This window comes from Lepisosteus platostomus, chromosome 5 (assembly GCF_059453375.1).
Source record: "Lepisosteus platostomus isolate fLepPlt1 chromosome 5, fLepPlt1.hap1, whole genome shotgun sequence".
Lineage (NCBI taxonomy): Eukaryota > Metazoa > Chordata > Actinopteri > Semionotiformes > Lepisosteidae > Lepisosteus > Lepisosteus platostomus.
The window spans coordinates 6,190,787-6,198,987 of record NC_142615.1 but is presented as its reverse complement, the minus strand read 5'-3'; the positions used below and the strand labels follow the sequence as shown (position 1 = coordinate 6,198,987).

General features: G+C 38.7%; 1 long non-coding RNA gene across 1 annotated transcript; it reads right to left on the bottom strand.

Moving 5' to 3' along the window:
* Positions 1 to 556: 556 nt before the first annotated feature.
* LOC148662722 (uncharacterized) lies at positions 557 to 1,249 on the bottom strand. The gene is made up of 3 exons (XR_015937124.1): positions 1,124 to 1,249; positions 871 to 1,005; positions 557 to 622 (listed from the first exon to the last, which is right to left on the bottom strand). It is a non-coding gene; the product is annotated as an uncharacterized LOC148662722 (long non-coding RNA).
* Between the last annotated feature and the right edge of the window lie 6,952 nt (positions 1,250 to 8,201).

Sequence of the window (8,201 nt, the reverse complement as noted above, 5' to 3'; positions counted from 1 at the left end):
TTTTGCCGCTGCAGTGGAGTCTCCCATCTCGTCACTCCCCATAGGGTCGACCACAAAGACTTTCTGGGAATAAGCATACAGATACTGCAAGAAACAAAGGGCCCATCATCAGACATGAAGTTGCATTTAATGTGGGGCCAGACACACAGGCAGTTTCAGGAGTTTTATGTTGTTTAAACAAAGGTTTTTAATATTTGAATATTTTATATATATTATATTTATATTTATATATTATTTAACATTTAATATTTTGCAAACCTCGGCAAAGACAGTCAGGAAATGACCTAACAGTACTTTTTTTCCTACATGACACTTTGACTTGTTTGGTTGTCTGTTCATTACACAGCAGTATTCACAATAATAATTTAGGAAAAGTGCACTGTCACCATTGCCTTGGACACTCACTATCAATGTCCACCTTTTTTAACAGGAGAGGAACACATACATTGTGACTTTGTAATTTTTTTAGATGCAACAAGGATAATCACTTGAACTGTAATGGTTCCAGGTGTAATTATAAACCTACGCTGTTTTGGATTACCTGCACCACACTTACCAACAATTTCCAGTGGACACCAGTGTTAAAAAAGCTAATAATGGCTTCATAGTTTTCAAAGTTGACCTGTAATGAAAAGAATGACAAGATTAGTACAACAGGCTGCCTCACAGGGATGGTGTGCTACCTTTGAATTTTGATTTCTGACTATAAAGGTAGTTTCTTTAGGCAGCACCATGGGCACAGTTGTGACCTGTTTTGATTGCTTGTAGCTCTCCTTGTTTCTCTATTGATAAAACAATCATCAGTTAGTGAAAAACCATGTTTGCCCCTCACTAATGTAATCCATCAACATTTGTGTTTGATGTCCTTACCTTGGACAAACGTTGTCTAGCCATGCGCTCTCTATTCCCACTCATGATTACACCAGTTGTGTAGTGGTTCATTAGGAAAACCTTCTTCCCCAAGTCCATGGATTCTTTCGCTACTTGAAAGTAACACTCAATGGTCTTATGGAAAAAGCAAACACAATTGAAGAAGATGTGATTTCACGCACTCACACACATTTGATTACACAAAAGCTCAGAAACCTTAACAAATGCATGCAATCAAACACTTTCATCTTACCTCGCCTATGAGCCACTCATCTGGTTTCAGAGACACAAACTCCGAGTGTCTGAGAATATATGTGTCTGCACTGTGCATGGATGGCAAAACTGCAACCACTAATTCACTCGGATTGATGTTCCAAAGGGCATGAACCTAAAAAAGATTTACCAAGCCAAAAGCATACACAAGAGATCACTGGACCTAACATAATGAAAATTGAGATTACACACCACAAGTATAACACAAGTATGTCAACAAGTATAACAAGTTAGAGAGAAACGACAAAGAACACCTACAGTAGTAGAAGATGACATTCATAAGCTCTGAAAAAGAAGTGAATGTCCACACAGAGAAATATTTGAAATACAAATCCTACCTTCTTTTTGAAATCTGTTTTCTCTTTTATAAGTTTTGAGATGGGGCGTGCATCACAGTGTGGTGTGATCACTTCAGCCATGCCCACGGCAGCTTGCTTGGGTGACACTTTCCTTTCTTCTTTGTGCTGCCATTCTTTATATTCTGTGGTTCCTGCTTTCCCCTGCTGTACTTGCAGGCCGTTGCTGTCATCTGGCGATTTTTCATTTGTTTCAATATTTCTATTGCTAACTTTTTTTTCCTGTGTTCTCATTTTTTTGGGGATTGGAATTTTCTGTGGTGCGCTGTAGAATTTATTTTTTGTTTCTTTGCCTACACCTGGTGCTCTCTTTGCCCATTGTTCCTGTGCATGTTCATGACGTGTCTTAGTGGTGATCAATGGAGCCGTCAAAACCTTTTTGGGGAGAGCATTTTGGATTATATGTTCTCTGTACTGGCCTTGGAGGGATTGTCTCATTATCGTAATAAACTCTGCTGGCCTCAGTTTCCTCCTGTGCTGAAGTATTGAATGCTTGACAATGCCAAACCAGGTCTCAACATGACAAGTAGTGGCTCTTGTTTGTGCTACCTCTGACATTGATATGTCTTTTTTGCTGTCTGAAGCATATCTTGCCAGGTCACCCAACAAAATTCCACTCCACAGTGGAAATAGTGCCATGTATCTTTGCAACAGAAATCTTATTATGTCTTCACAGAAATAGGGGTTCACATTGTGTTGTGTCCCATAGTCATCATGTCCTTGAGCTGATATGCTGTCTTCATAAATACCTTTGAACTCCACAGCGAAAGGAGAGCGGCCCAGGCTGCCTCTCATTTTTGGGTACAGTACCTCATCTGTGTCTTTGACTTCTGCTTCCTTTTCCATCTGGTCTGGTGTGGTTGTTTGAGAAATGTAAGCGTTAAGGAGGCAGACACTAGATTGGACTTCATTTGTGAACCTCCTGCTTGAGAGTACAATACACATGTGTTTGAAAACATTTCTGGCGACACTCAAAGTTGTGCTGTTTTGCAGGATGGCAAAGGAAAATGTTGCAAAGTCTCGCAGTCCTTTGTCTGTTGTTTTTTTACTAATTGCTTGAGAGACAGCCTTTATGACATGGGCAGAGCAAAGGTGCAGAACAGTGAACATCTGAAGTTCTGTGTACTTAAGTTTGCCTTGGCAGACTTTCATTGCACGATTTAAGTATGCATGGATGGTGTCCCCATTGAAGGCAAAAAGAACACCGTGAATCAGGGCCCAGCTGTAGTCAGTTTCTACATGCTGCACTCTCTTGGTAGTACATGTTGAGATGTCAAACATGAATTTCCGTAGCCAACGTTCTATACTGACAATGGTGTGGTCAGTTGTCAACATTTCAGACACTGGTAATGGAGGCTTTCTTTTTCCACCTCCAGGTAACGTAAGACTGTAGTACAAAATTCTTTTGTTCTCCGATGGAATTTTTCTGACTACCCCTCCTGTTGCATCCAGGTAAAGGCTGACTTTCTCCTTCATCTTTAGATGGGCAATAAGAATTCGCATACTCTGTTCTGTGTAAAGATAGGCAGCAAATGTGTCTAACTGCAAAATCTGTATATATCCTGGGAAATGGACAATGTCGAAGTCGCATGCTTTCATATATTTTTGTGCCATATGTAATTCAAACACTGGATCATAGTGAATGCGTTTACTGTTCCTGAACTCTGATGAAATGACTTTCAGGACATTCTGTGTTAGTGGTTTAGATAAATTGCCTGCTGCAATTTCAGCAAGCGGTGTTCTGCTCAGGTTCCTGTAGTACACATTGCTGATTCCTTTTGTGAGGGCACGGGCAATCTTTCGACGATAAAGAAGGTACAGACTGCTTTTATCATCAGAAAGTTTTTTTTTTCTGCTGTTCTCTTTCCTGATGTATTGGTATTTGAAGGCTATTGGGCAACAAGGATTTATCTTCCTGAAATCGTTATATAAGATCTGGGTCCATGGTCGTCTTAGTTTAGATGTACCTTTTAGAGGTGCTATTTTTCTCCATTGTTCAGCCTTTAAACATACTTGGAAAGTTTTAGGCACAGACATAATCTTTCTTAATCCCCTTTTATCCTGAGGTGATGTCCCAGATGAGTTTGCCCCCTGGGAATATTCACTGTGCTCTTCAGGCTTTTTTTCTGATTCTACACAGATTTTTTCTCCCTCTAACATGTCACCACTGTCTGTGCTGCCGTGTGCTGCCCATGCATCTTCTGTATCTTCTGATGAACTTCTGAGCTCTATGTTGCCTTCCAAACTATGTCCCTCACTTTGACTTGAAATATTGACTATAGATTCTGTACTGTCATCTGGTTTGGAATCCCTACCAATACTCTCCTCTTTCTGCGCCCTAAGCACTTTGGTTCTTAGTTGTTTTCTATCTTCATGCCAAATCACTGATAACCATTTCTTGTTGCTGGGGCATTCCTCTCCAAGGACTCTGTTTGACAGTGTTGACCACATACTGTCATTCCACCTAATTTTTTTTTCGAGTTTAGAAAACTTCAGAAATTCGTTGATCACATTCCCTACTCCACCAGCCCTTGACCACAGGTCTGGCCTTCTACTCCTCTGTCCTCCTTTAACATGTGACATTGCCAGCAATCTGAAAAATAGAGAACATATCTGAATGGACTGGAAACATAATTGAAATTCAATGCCCAATGGATGTTAATAGTGTAGGAGCGCAACAGATGTACAAGTCCATTAAATGGTTTTAGTTCTGTGTTTAATTTTACGGGCCCTATATTTTGATATAGCATCAATCACAAAACAGCATTCTGTCACTGTCACAACCACCAGCTAGCGGAGAATAACTCACAAAAGAACTAACCACTACCAGCAGCGGGTTAATTATAACAAGCGCCGCCGCACGTGTTAATCCATCAGCACACACTCTACTGTGCGGCAAGCAGCACAATTTTAACCATCCAAACCCTCGGTATTGAGTCTTCTCTTTGAGAGCTCTACCTCGCGTTTACTCTAAATCTCGCTTACTGGTTACTGATCTCCCTTTTGCCTCTCGACCTTGGACCTTGCCTTCTGTTTCGGATTGTTTGCTTCTCTCTGTACTTCCTGGATTTTGATCTACCTTTCGCCTATCGACTATGATCTTGCCTGACGTTTCGGATTGTTCTCTTGTCTCAATAACTACTTGCTCCTGCGTCTGCACAGGATCTGCATACCTTTTCACTGAGGATTCCTGACAGCCACCACATAAAAAAAAACTAGAAAAGAAGTATGTGTTTCTTTTAAAAAAATGTTTTTAAAGAAGTCAACATATCTGGGTTGTGTTTGCAAGATTTTTAAAAATTGCAAAGTTTTTGTGGGTATGATTGTAAAAAATCAAATCATAACTGAAGAAGGCTCCATGGTCAAAACATTGTGTTTTCTTTCTTCTCTTTTCAGCATGGAATAAATCTGATTACTGTATTGACCATATACATTTTCTTGCATTAGGACTTCATATTCTGCATACCTCAGCTTGCTCTCCATGAGACACACAGACAGGGAGAAAAGCTGGGAGTCAGAGCCTGCCATTGTACAGCACCCCTGGAGCAGCTGGGATTAAAGGCCTTACTCAGGGGCTCAACAGAGTAGGATTCCTCTGTCAACCATGGGATGTGAACCAGCAACCTTCCAGCCACCGGTGCAGATCCTGAGCCACAGAGCCACTCCTCCGCCTATTGTGCCAATTCTTTAAAATTTGTCCAAAAAGATGCAATTTTGAAAAGAAAATCTGTTGTAAATAACATCAGTGGCTATTGAAAAGTACATAGAAAAAAAGAGACAAGTTAATAAACTTGGAATGACTACTTACAGCTCTGGAAAGATCGAAGATAGTGTTTCAGGTTGTTGTCCTTTAATTGATCCTCCACCAAAACAGAAATCCTCAACAGTCGAACAAGTCCATGTGATGAAAACCCTTATGCTCTTTAAATGGTTTTTAATGGATTGTGCATCTGTACTAAATTTTTTTCCACTCATAAGCTTTTGGATGAGAGATTCTGACCACTGTATAAGATCAGAAGCAACAGAAAAAACAGGCCTCTTTTCTGCTTATTTAACACACTCCTAATGCAAACAACACATTATGAATACAATGGAAAGGTTGCACCCAATGGGATCAAGCAACTTAAAACATATGTTCTGGGGACAGGAAAGTTGTTATAGAGATAAATGGTATTCATGAAACAAATTATGTTGCAAAAAACTTTGCCAAAAGTCACAACCCATTTAACATATGTCTGACAGGTTAAATGAGTTTGATATCTCTTAGGTTTGAAATGCACTCCAACGGCTGTATGATGCAAGCTCAAGAGTCAAAAGAACAGTAGTGAACTACAGTTCTTACAATTATAACAAGCAGCCGTGTGCTCTTGTGAATGATCTACATCATACACCCTTACAGACTTGGAAGTTTGCACAGTTTGTAGTCTTTCTAATTCAAAATTGGTTAAGTGTGAAATAGACGGAATGGTTTAAATAACCAGACAAAACAAATAGTAACAAACATTCCTTACCTTGGTCTTACATGGCACAGTTTGTTTATTTCAGGCTTTACTTTTTACTTTTAAATCCCTTCTAAACACAACATGTCCCATAACTCCCTATGTACAGGGTGAGGCCTATTTATAATTTAACTTAATCTTTAAGTTGTTAATTCCTTACAGGAGCAAGCAGCTTGGAGCATGCGTTCTCAGCACTCCACGTGCCACATAGAGAAAGGAAAACTTTTTAATGGTGTTCATGTACATTACAGCTACATGAGTTAAGATTTTGAAGGCTGATTTGTAGAGAGGTAAAAACAAATTAAACTGGTTCATGACAGTTCAAGAGAAACATTTTATATTAAACTCTCTCTCAGATATCAGAGTATGCCAGTTTGACTGCTGTAAAAGTATTAAAAAAATAACAATACCTCTTGGTTATATTATATTGCGAAACCCAAGTGTAACTAATATTTAACAAGTAATAGTTTAATTCCATGCTGAAAAGAGAAGAAAGAAAACAAAGTTTCGGCCATGGAGCCTTCTTCAACTGTAACCCTTGAAGAAGGCTCCACAGCCAAAATGTCGTGTTTTCTTTCTTCTCTTTTCAGCATGGAATTAAACTATTACTTGATCCTTTGCAGCCTACACCTGCTGACACAGCTAGCCATCTGAACTAATATTCAACAGGTTCCACTCACATAGAGATTCAAAAATGCTTTATTATCATGACTGTTAAATCACAGAGTTGCCAAGGCCAATACAACATCCAAAAACATCCACAAAGAAAATACAACATAAGCAGATATTCTGCTACAGATTATTGTCTATGTGGCATTCTAGTTTGTGTTATGTTTGTGTACTCCTGTGGTTTTATAAGTGATTTTTCTAGTTTTTTTCTGTGCTGTGGTAGATTTAGAAGTGTGTTATTTTTGTTGTGCTATACTTCCTCCTCTGTATGCAATTGCATTTGACCTCAAGTACAGGCAGCAAAGCTATTATCAAACTTTGGTTTTGATCTTAACATCATCAGAGGGGTTACTGATTTCTGAACAGTCAACAATGTATTATCCAACAACAGGTATTGTTTTACTGGTTCCCCCAAGGATGCATATTGTCTCCGTTACTCTTTGTCCTGTAAGCAAACACCCTCAAGAGCTCTCACCACTCCAGACACTTAATAAAATTTGCAGACGACTCTGTCATTGTTTGTCTGCTGCAAGTAAATGAGTGTAGCTATGGACATGTCAGATGAGTATGATAGGAGGTGTGAAGAAAACTTCCTGAAGACAAATGTGTCCAACATCAAAGAAATGATAACAGGTTTCTGGAAAAAACCCATACCCCCACCCAAACCTAAAGGGGGAGAGAATTAGCTGAGGTGGTAGGAAAAAAAATTAGTAGTTGTGAAATGTTCTGAACCCTAAGTGAAATTTCAAAACAACTTAAAAAAACAGGTCCAATGTGGACATGATCCTCACAAAAGGACAAAATTGTCTTTATTATAAAGGCAACTTAAGCATTGTAATGTTAATGATTCATTGTTGATCTTCTCCTATCGGTCCTTCCTCAATTTGTTTTAATTTTCACTCTGATGTGTGGTTTGGAAATTTCAAGAACCAACTGGGTTGTCTTGTGAAATTATGTCCGTCTATTGTTCACTTGTTTTGCGTACAGCAAAATACATCTGTAACGAATCTTCACACCCCTTGTCTAACTAGTTCCAAGTTCCAACCAACTACAAAACCAATAGATTAAAATTCTGATTCATAGCTGCAGCCATTTCCTTACTTCATACTTGATTTCTGGGCTATTTTTTATATGCATGTTATTGGTAATTTATGTATGTTATTGTTATTGTAGACAGTAGTTAGTACATCACATTCAAACACTTTAAAAAACAACCTTAGGCCTTCAAGGCTTGAAAATATAGAGCTCTAAAATATTGGAATTATTTGAAGACAATATCAGGAGTGCAAGTGGCAGGAAAGAGATGAGCACAACATGTATTCTTATATTATTTAGTATGTTGTTTAAGAATAAAATAAACTGTGGGAAGACTGCAATAACAGCAATAGTACAATAAAAGATGAGAATAACAGTGGAAAAAAATTACAGGATTACTAAAAAATAAGGAACTTAAAATGCAATCCAACATCAGACAATACTGATAACAGGGAAGAAAGTGCAAGAGACTCAACAGCTGAGGAGAAGGGGAAAATAT